Here is an 11,374-nt window from a genome sequence, read left to right on the forward strand (position 1 = left end):
CTGCTGAGAGGAAACGCACCCAGCTACAGACAGTGACAGTGCCCAAGGCTCAGGAGGACAAGTGGGCACTGTGCCCCATGCCCCTAGGCACAAGTAGTGTTCAATGCCACCTTTCTAATTGCCACCATCAGTAGGCGCCGTCGCTTCACCTACCTCCATTTTTAGTGTACAGACTACTATCAGCATTGTAATACGCTGAAAATCTCTGTTTTGGAAATCCACGACAATGAATCGGCGTGTTATTTGAGGCCCTGGTTGCGGATTTCCCCCTTATGCCATTACTAGACATTGAATAGCTGGAAATCAGCGATGAGAATCCGCAGGAGGACGAGAACGCCGCAGATGGGAAATCCGCTCCTGGCTTTCATTATTATGCAGATTTTATTCCGCAACATTTAAGAGGGATTTATTTAAGTTCACACATTGCAGTTTTGTCACGTATTTGTCGTGTGGACGGCAAATCCGCAGCAATTTACGCTGTAATTTAACTGCAAAATGCTGTGGATTCTATGAAAACCTGCGAGAAGGAGAAACAACAAATCCGCAATGTCTGCACTGTGCCCTAACAACAGAAACTCCTGGAAAACAACACTCATTATCTGTATGTCCGTTATTCCATCCGTCAGCGTGTCACATGTATGTCCGTCATTCCATCCGTCAGCGTGTCAGGTATGTCCATTATTCCATCTGTCTGCGTGAGCTTCAAGAGGTAGTCACCAGAAATGGTCTTCCAACAATCTTGAAAGAGTTCCCAGAGATGCTTAGCACTTGTTGGCCCTTTTGCCTTCACTCTGCGGTCCAGCTCACCCCAAACCATCTCGATTGGGTTCAGGTCTGGTGACTGTGGAGGCCAGGTCATCTGGCGTAGCACCCCATCACTCTCCTTCTTGGTCAAATAGCCCTTACACAGCCTGGAGGTGTGTTTGGGGTCATTGTCCTGTTGAAAAATAAATGATGGTCCAACTAAACGCAAACCGGATGGAATAGCATGCCGCTGCAAGATGCTGTGGTAGCCATGCTGGTTCAGTATGCCGTCAATTTTGAATAAATCCCCAACAGTGTCACCAGCAAAGCACCCCCACACCATCACACCTCCTACTCCATGCTTCACGGTGGGAACCAGGCATGTAGAGTCCATCCGTTCACCTTTTCTGCATCGCACAAAGACACGGTGGTTGGAACCAAATATCTCAAATTTGGACTCATCAGACCAAAGCACAGATTTCCACTGGTCTAATGTCCATTCCTTGTGTTCTTTAGCCCAAACAAGTCTCTTCTACTTGTTGCCTGTCATTAGCAGTGGTTTCCTAGCAGCTATTTTACCATGAAGGCCTGCTGCACAAAGTCTCCTCTTAACAGTTGTTGTAGAGAGGTGTCTGCTGCTAGAACTCTGTGTGGCATTGACCTGGTCTCTAATCTGTGCTGCTGCTAGCCTGCGATTTCTGAGGCTGGTGACTCGGATAAACTTATCCTCAGAAGCAGAGGTGACTCTTGGTCTTCCTTTCCTGGGGCGGTCCTCATGTGAGCCAGTTTCTTTGTAGCGCTTGATGGTTTTTGCAACTGCACTTGGGGACACTTTCAAAGTTTTCCCAATTTTTCGCACTGACTGACCTTCATTTCTTAAAGTAATGATGGCCACTTGTTTTTCTTTACTTAGAATTTGTATTATGGCAAGAAAAAAGCCCTAACAGTCTATTCAGTAGGACTATCAGCTGTGTATCCACCTGACTTCTGCACAACACAACTGATGGTCCCAACCCCATTTATAAGGCAAGAAATCCCACTTATTAAACCTGACAGGGAACACCTGTGAAGTGAAAACCATTTCCGGTGACTACCTCTTGAAGCTCATCAAGAGAATGCCAAGAGTGTGCAAAGCAGTCATCAAAGCAAAAGGTGGCTACTTTGAAGAATCTAGAATATAAGACATATTCTCAGTTGTTTCACACTTTTTTGTTAAGTATATAATTCCACATGTTTTAATTCATAGTTTTGATGCCTTCAGTGTGAATGTACAATTTTCATAGTCATGAAAATACAGAAAAATCTTTAAATGAGAAGGTGTGTCCAAACTTTTGGTCTGTACTGTATATACTGTCCTCTTGGCACTCATCTCTGATACATCCCCATGGTTAGATCTTGGCAGGATTAGTGGTATTTTTCCATGCAATTATTTATTTCATTTATTGGGTATATACCTTTCCTGTCATACTTGATATTTTGTACTTTCTAACATTCAGTTGATATAGGTGACATGTATATTATATACAGTATGTTATTTGACACTTTGCACTTTAAAACTGTACAGTAACATTTGTCACCATTGACTTTCTTTTGTGTATATATATTTTTCATATTTGACTGGTGGTAATTTTATCATGTTGATGTGCGTATATCATGCTAAATACTACATTAGTACTAAGGACAGGTACCCACCAGTGCTAAGGCCAGGATCACACTAGTACTAAGGCCAGGTACCCACCCGTACTGAGGCCAGGGGCGCACCAGTACTGAGGCCAGGATCACACTAGTACTATGGCCAGGTACCCACCCGTACTGAGGTCAGGTACCCACCAGTACTGAGGCCAGGGGCGCACTACTACTGAGGCCAGGGCCGCACCAGTACTGAGGTCAGGTACCCACCAGTACTGAGGCCAGGGGCGCACTACTACTGAGGCCAGGGGCGCACCAGTACTGAGGTCAGGTACCCACCAGTACTGAGGCCAGGGGCGCACTACTACTGAGGCCAGGTACCCACCAGTACTGAGGCCAGGGGCGCACTACTACTGAGGCCAGGGCCGCACCAGTACTGAGGTCAGGTACCCACCAGTACTGAGGCCAGGGGCGCACTACTACTGAGGCCAGGGCCGCACCAGTACTGAGGTCAGGTACCCACCAGTACTGAGGCCAGGGGCGCACTACTACTGAGGCCAGGGGCGCACTACTACTGAGGCCAGGGGCGCACTACTACTGAGGCCAGGGGCGCACTACTACTGAGGCCAGGGGCGCACCGTCACAGAGGTCAGGGGCGCACCGTCACCGAGGCCGGGGGCGCACCGTCACCGAGGTCAGGGGCGCACCGTCACCGAGGCCGGGGGCGCACTACTACCGAGGCCGGGGGCGCACCGGTACCGAGGCCGGGGGCGCACTAGTGGTCAATTTTTTTTTTCGCTTTTGGCTAAATTCTAACGTCCGTATAAAAAATTGTCTAGTTTTCATCCTTAAAAAAAACAAATGGATGATTTTCCATCTGTATTGTCATCCATGTGGCCTCCATTTTTATGCATCAGCAATAAAATATAATGAACAATAACTAATACAGCTTCCTATGTTGATAAAGTGTCTGTAACAATTGGATGTAATATGGGTGATCAGATTTTCTTGCGCAGCCATACACGAGTGGGTGAGACTCATACTGAATACGGATGAGTGTATGGTGGGATTTTTTTCTTGGTGAATGATGCTCTTCTGGTTAGGACAGTGGACTTGGATTGGTCAAAGTACTGTCTAGGTGATGTTTTCCTGTAAAAATCACGGAACTTGTGCACCTAGACTACTATGTATCAATCACTGTTCACACTGCTGCCTGGACTTTCCGGTACAGCACAAAATACTTACCCGTCTGTAGAGGTCCTATTTACTATCGGACATGGGAATGAATGAGTTACTGCCGACGTCACGCGGACTAGTTTCTCCTTTTTCGGAGTGAGCGCACTGATACCGCTGGATGCTTTGAGCGCTCACACACCATTCTGGTGAGACGAGCGAGTGCTAAAAATAAAAATTGCTGCTAGCAACAGCTTTCCCATTGGTCGAGCGATTGTCAAAGTCGACACCCTATTGGTCGGTGAACTCTGCCAATCGCCGCGCGAGTTATCTAATGCGTCAGCATTACGTAAATGATCGCGTAGAGGCTGACGGGACTTGTAGTATTGCTTGTACTAGTTTGCGTAAGCAGGGACTGGGCAGTGAGCTGGTGACCTCTGAGCAGAGCGGTGTACATACGCCTTGTACTCCTTATAGCGCACCTTCCCTCTGGTCTATGGTCAGCTGGCCACTAAGGAGACATAATAAGGGCGTTATGAGTTTACCCCCCGCCTCCCCTCCCCCTATTTGATCTAGGTCCTGTAATAGTGGTGCATCACCAGCCTGTTCATGTAACCTGGCTCCTGCCATGACGATCATTGCTGCCAAGCTGCAGCCAGGCTCCTTAAAGTATCAGTATATCTTATTCTTAAAGGGGTTAGCAACTAAAACTGCTGGCTGTCAATGTTAGGGGGGGATGGAGGTGATGGGGGACAGTCACATGGTCAATCCATTACCTGTTTAAAGGGATCAGAAAACTAAAAACAAATAACCCCTATAAAATCACTATTAAGTAGTTAAAAATCACCATATAAACATACCACCTAGACAAAATGAAATGTTTTATAATGCCAGTATGGGGTGAGAGGTGAGCTAGTAGGTCCCTAATAGGACCCCATCGTATCCCCTGTCTGGCCGCGGGGGTAGGCACCCATAAACTTTGGGGCCTAAACTTAGCCCTGTCACTGCCCCTACCTGCCAGTGGATGTAAAGTTCTACTGTGTACTGATCCTTACAGTCCCTACCCAGGCCCTGCAGTGCTCGGGAAAGGTACTACCCCAGGGGGACAGATTCAAAGGTGGAAATATATCATACCCTACCTAGGTATGCCATCACATCCCCTTCCCATCAGAGTTATGGGGTACAGGAGAGAAGTATAACAATCTAATAGAATACTATACAGGGTATTATAAATAGGTAACCATTAGTAACTGGTCCACACAGAATAATAGATAGCAGCATGTATATATGCAAAACACATACCTCCTGTTTCATATATACCAGAAAGCCATTTCAAGGCTCAAACTATCTCAGGCGTATATGACATTCTATATAAAAGCAAAGAATGTACTTATCTTAAAGATTACACCACAAAGGCTACCCGACGCGTTTCCCCCCTTTCCTCAGATTCGGGGTTCATCAGGGGCTAGACGTGGGGGAAATGGGCACATCAGTCTGTGACCCAACCATTTACAGAGAAGGTCCGGAGGTGTCTCAATATGCACCCCTATGGCTGCCAGAGATCTTGGTGGATGCAGCGGGGGGGTTTTTCACTTCGTGTTTTTTATAGGTGAAACACATTTATATATAAGCTGCACCACTAAATACCACCAGGATAAAAAACCACATGGAAGAACATTTGATGCAGATGTGCTTTTGTCGGAGGTATACATGTTTGTCAAAAGCGTCTGAAATTAGCCATGCTATATGAATACTGTTGCATTTGTCTTTCTAAGGCCAAGGCCCCACTATCAGTATTCGGTCAGTATTTTTTCTCAGGAGTGGGAGCCAGAACCAGGAGTGGGTGATAAATGCAGAATTGGTGACTTGTTTCTGTTATACCTTTTCTCTGATTGTTCCTCACCTGGTTTTGGCTCCCACTCCTGAGAAAAAATACTGACTGAATACTGAGTAAATACTGATAGTGGGGCCGTGAACTAACAGCCATTGTTAAAGAGTGTTATATTGCTCACTAAAGAAAGTGTGAACAGAGCCTAATTCAGGCTGCAAGTCCTTCTTGGGTCATCAGTTGCCTGAATATACATGTACTCTAGTTTGTTTAGTTCGCCCTGAGTGTTGCTAAAGTAATAAATCGTATAAAAATAAAGAGAGGTGGAATGTCACCGACCTCGTGAAATAAAGTGCTATATTTCCTGTCAAAACGTTCTCATGGTCCATCGGGCACCAGTGGTTTCTCTCATACAACAGATGTGACAGAGCATTGTGGCTTCTGCTGAGCGTTCCTGTGTTCTCTGTGAGAGCCACCGCCAGAATCATCCGCCAGCCGCTCACCTCCCACAGAACAAAGGTTGGGATGATTGAATTCCGTATGACTTCCCCATCCATATGTTCCCTGACATAATCAGTGACAGTCGGGAAACTTCCATACACATTAAATGGTCAGGCTATCCCCTAAAATTTACAGCTTCCTCCTACTTTTCTCTAATGTGTATCGAAGGTCTTAAGTCACGGCCCCACTATCAGTATTTGGTCAGTATTTGGTCAGTGTTTTTCCTCAGGAGTGGGAGCCAAAACCAGGAGTGGGTGATAGATGCAGAATTGGTGACTTGTTTCTATTATACCTTTTCTCTGATTGTTCCTCACCTGGTTTTGGCTCCCACTCCTGAGAAAAAATACTGACCGAATACTGACCAAATACTGATAGTGGGGCCGTGGACTTACTGACACATCTGCAGGTTCCTCTCAGTTCCAGCTTCCATCTCACAGGCAGACAGGGCTGCAATATTGTTACAATCTAGGAGAGCTCAAAGAGCTGCAGCTTATAATGTGTAAGGCTATGTGCCCATGATGCAGAAATGCTCCGGATTTTTCCTGAGCGTTTCTGCATCTCCCCTGGCAGAAAAAACGCATGCGGATTGTACATGCGGATTGTACATGCGTTTTCCTGCCACGGACATGCGGATGTGAAGCGTTCTCCACATGCATTTCCGCATGCGGATTTTAGCATCACTTGGAAAGTGCTTGACAACTTGGTCACACTATATAAATCCATGCAAACAGCATGGATTTATATAGTGTGACCGTAAAGAATGGTAAAAAATAAAAAAATAAATCTATACTTACCTTCCGATGACCCCCCGAGTCTTGATTCGATCCGTCTTGGTTGCCGGCAGCTCGCGGTACACTGAAGGACCTGCCATCACATGACTATGACGTCAGCGCAGGTCCTTCAGTCCACCGCGATCTGCTGGCAAGCGAAGACAAGTACACCGGGGGCCATCAGAAGGTAAGTGTAATATTTATTTTTTTATTTTATTCTTTTTTTCACAGGTTCTATGGTACCCGGGTCCGGAGGAGAGTCTCCTGTCCTCCACACCTGGGAACCATCCGCACATTGAAACGCATGGATTCCGCATCTACAGATCCAGTGATGCGGAATCCAAGCATTTCAATGCAAGTCAATGGCGGCGAAAACGCAGCGCTTCCACAAAATAATTAATTGGTAGTGCTGCGTTTTTTTCCGCAATGATAACCCACAGCGGAAATTTCCGCAGCATGCGCACAGCACATGCAGATTATCATTGGGGAACATGGCAGGCCTTCTACCAAGCGTTTTTTAAGCGTTTCTGCAGCGGAATTGCCACTGCGGAAACGCTTAAAAAAACGCATCGTGGGCACACAGCCTTAGTCTCACACTGGTAATGCCCCTTCATCTCTAATAAGCCCTCCATAACCTGCCTGACAAAGTGCTTGAAAAATGTTAAAAAGATTGAACATATGCACTGCAATGTATAAATTACTGGTGCATATGTTCAGTCTTTTGAGCTGCTTTTTAAACTGTTTAAGGCCACATTCACATGTTCAGTATTTGGTGAGTTTTTTACCTCAGTATTTGTAAGCTAAAACCAGTAGTGGAATAATCAGAGGAAAAGTATAATAGAAACACGTCACCACTTCTGCATTTATCACCCACTCCTGGTTTTGGCTTACAAATACTGAGGTAAAAAACTCACCAAATACTGAATGTGTGAACATGGCCTAAGGCTTAAACAGTTGCAAAGCCGTTAGAAGAAATGACCTGACCATTCTCCATGTAAAAAGAAAAAAAGCTGCTACAAAAAATGATACTAAACCACTAAGGCTACATTCCCACAATGAGTTTTTGGTGAGTTTTTTTGTTACACTGTCCATTTGAAAAAAATGAAGTTTATTTTATTTCATGGGTGCAGAAAATCTGCAATATCAAAAACTCACCAAAAGTTCATCATGGGAACGTAGTCTAAAGATGCCAAAGAAGACACTTCATGAAAAACACTGCTGGCGTGTTCTTTAAAGGGAACAAGTCAGCAGGATTTTGCGAAGTAAACTACAGGCAGTGTCATGTTGGGGCTGCTGCACTGATTAATATGATACCTGAGGTGAAGAAATCCGTCTTGTGTTTCTTGTGTAATCAGTGTTTGCAGTTTTGATTTATTGATACGCCCGTGCTTCGGGGCGGGACTATAGGCATGGTCTTATCATGGTGCTCTAGGCCAGATCAGCAAGATAAGACCTGCCAATAGGCCTGCACCAAAGCACAAGTATGTTCCTCATCATAGAGACAGCCAGACAGATAGGGGCAGGCCTGTGGGCAGATCTTTCCTTGCTGATCTGGCCTAGAGCACCAGGATAAGACCTTGCCGACAGTCCCGCCCCGGAGCACGGGCATATCATTAACTCAAAACTGCAAACACTGATTACACAAGATGGATTTCTTCACCTCAGGTATCATATTAATCAGTGCAGCAGCCCCAACATGACACTGCCTGTAGTGTACTTAGCAAAATCCTGCTGACAGGTTTGCTTTAAGCTTCTTCCTCTGGCAAAACTGAATGGGTACGTCGGCATCTATAAGGGTGTGTGCCTACAATCCGGAGCCGCTGTGGGTTTGAGGCTGCAGAGTTATGCAGAGTCAAACCCGCAGCGGCCAGATGTTACAGCATAGTAGATGGGATTTGTAGAAATCCCATGTCCACTATGCGTCTGCGGCACACGTGTGAAAACTGACATGCGGCGCTTCTTTCCAGACTGCAGCACGTCAATTTCTATTGCGGGTCGGCATGCGAGCATTCCCCATAGACTAACCTCTATGAGGAAAGTCCGCAGGTGAAAAAAAAAATAGCCGCCGCTCATTTGCATAAAATGAGCAGAAGGCGCCGGCTCTTCCGCAGCACCTGAGCCACAGGCTGGTACGCATCGTGGGCACATACCTTAAGAAGCCGTGTGCTCATTTCCTCTGGGGATGTGCACAAGATGCCTTTTTCAGGCAAATGAAACCTGCATGAAAAAGTGCTCAGAAGATTGAACATGATCATTTCTTTATAAAGACAACTTGCAATTGATACATTCAGGCTTTTGAGCGTCTCTTAACCGCTTCAGATTTGAAAAACTCCCAAGTGGCTAAAATAAGCAGCTTTACCAATCTCTGGGTGTCTCCTGCTCTGACAGCCCTCTATACTTTATAATAGAAGTCGATGGGATCTCTCTGGGCGTCTTCTGCTCTGACGGCCCTCTATACTTTATAATAGAAGTCGATGGGATCTCTCTGGGCGTCTTCTGCTCTGACGCCCCTCTATACTTTATAATAGAAGTCGATGGGATCTCTCTGGGCGTCTTCTGCTCTGACGGCCCTCTATACTTTATAATAGAAGTCGATGGGATCTCTCTGGGCGTCTTCTGCTCTGACGCCCCTCTATACTTTATAATAGAAGTCGATGGGATCTCTCTGGGCGTCTTCTGCTCTGACGCCCCTCTATACTTTATAATAGAAGTCGATGGGATCTCTCTGGGCGTCTTCTGCTCTGACGCCCCTCTATACTTTATAATAGAAGTCGATGGGATCTCTCTGGGCGTCTTCTGCTCTGACGCCCCTCTATACTTTATAATAGAAGTCGATGGGATCTCTCTGGGTGTCTCCTGCTCTGACAGCCCTCTATACTTTATAATAGAAGTCGATGGGATCTCTCTGGGCGTCTTCTGCTCTGACGGCCCTCTATACTTTATAATAGAAGTCGATGGGATCTCTCTGGGCGTCTTCTGCTCTGACGCCCCTCTATACTTTATAATAGAAGTCGATGGGATCTCTCTGGGCGTCTTCTGCTCTGACGGCCCTCTATACTTTATAATAGAAGTCGATGGGATCTCTCTGGGCGTCTTCTGCTCTGACGCCCCTCTATACTTTATAATAGAAGTCGATGGGATCTCTCTGGGCGTCTTCTGCTCTGACGCCCCTCTATACTTTATAATAGAAGTCGATGGGATCTCTCTGGGCGTCTTCTGCTCTGACGGCCCTCTATACTTTATAATAGAAGTCGATGGGATCTCTCTGGGCGTCTTCTGCTCTGACGGCCCTCTATACTTTATAATAGAAGTCGATGGGATCTCTCTGGGCGTCTTCTGCTCTGACGGCCCTCTATACTTTATAATAGAAGTCGATGGGATCTCTCTGGGCGTCTTCTGCTCTGACGGCCCTCTATACTTTATAATAGAAGTCGATGGGATCTCTCTGGGCGTCTTCTGCTCTGACGGCCCTCTATACTTTATAATAGAAGTCGATGGGATCTCTCTGGGCGTCTTCTGCTCTGACGGCCCTCTATACTTTATAATAGAAGTCGATGGGATCTCTCTGGGCGTCTTCTGCTCTGACGGCCCTCTATACTTTATAATAGAAGTCGAATGGATCTCTCTGGGCGTCTTCTGCTCTGACGGCCCTCTATACTTTTTAATAGAAGTCGATGGGATCTCTCTGGGCGTCTTCTGCTCTGACGGCCCTCTATACTTTATAATACAAGTCAATGGGATCTCTCTGGGCGTCGTTTTGAATGTTTCCGCATCAGAAACTGTTGGTGGTTTCTTCATTATTCAATGGAGAAAAAAACGAAAATGGCAGTCAAAATGATGATCCAAAAATGATTGGAAAAGGCTCCAAAAAACAACAAAGAAAGCAATCAGGAAATGAGCAAAAGAAGCTTCAGGAAAAAAAAACCCTGAAGTGTCATTAAATGTCTTCCTCTTGGAAAACTCGGCGGAGTTGCCTGAGTTTAAGACGCCATGTGCACGTACCCTATGGGCTCTCTCACATGAGCACTATCTGATTTTAACACACTGATCCATGTTGTTCTATGAGGCTGTGCAGATGGCTGTTTTTGACACTGACAGAATCTGTGATAAAGTCACAGCATGCTGAGGTTTCACTCTGTATTCAGCTGAGTGCCAAAAAAAAATCAGATGCCATATAGACCAGCCATATAACATCCGATGTTTACGGATTCATAGCAATTCTGTGAGATGAGAAATTGTAAAAGATTAATAGCTGCTGGGTAAAAAACGGATCATACACGGGTGACAAGTGAGAAATAAATCATTGCACTCTCCTGGATGAAAATGGGACCGATTTTTTACACGCTCGTGTGACCCCACCCTAAGGGGTTGTTTCACCTTTTGTTGTTAGGATCCACCGGCAGTGACAGGGCCTGGCCCACGGTCTGCAGTGTCTGCGTCAGAGGATGGACAAGTGTCGGGTTGACTTTAATGGGGTTTGTCAGGTCTCCGTCATGGAGTCTTATTAGACAAAGTAATGCAGCATTTTTTTGGCATTTCTGGTGGAATGTGCACGGTAGACTCTGATCACAGCCGTCACCTGCTGATCCTTTGTTCTCCCAGAGATCCATGACAATAGAAACTCTCATTTCTAATGAAACAGTTAATAGATGCCTGTAAAATCTGTAAAGCACTGTGATTATTACACTTGTCTATTACATCCCACTAACCAAGGTGTGTGAAAAACTTG

The sequence above is a fragment of the Phyllobates terribilis genome, unplaced genomic scaffold (genome assembly GCF_046119375.1).
Source record: "Phyllobates terribilis strain yellow unplaced genomic scaffold, ASM4611937v1 Scaffold_8__6_contigs__length_399053987, whole genome shotgun sequence".
Taxonomy (NCBI): domain Eukaryota; kingdom Metazoa; phylum Chordata; class Amphibia; order Anura; family Dendrobatidae; genus Phyllobates; species Phyllobates terribilis.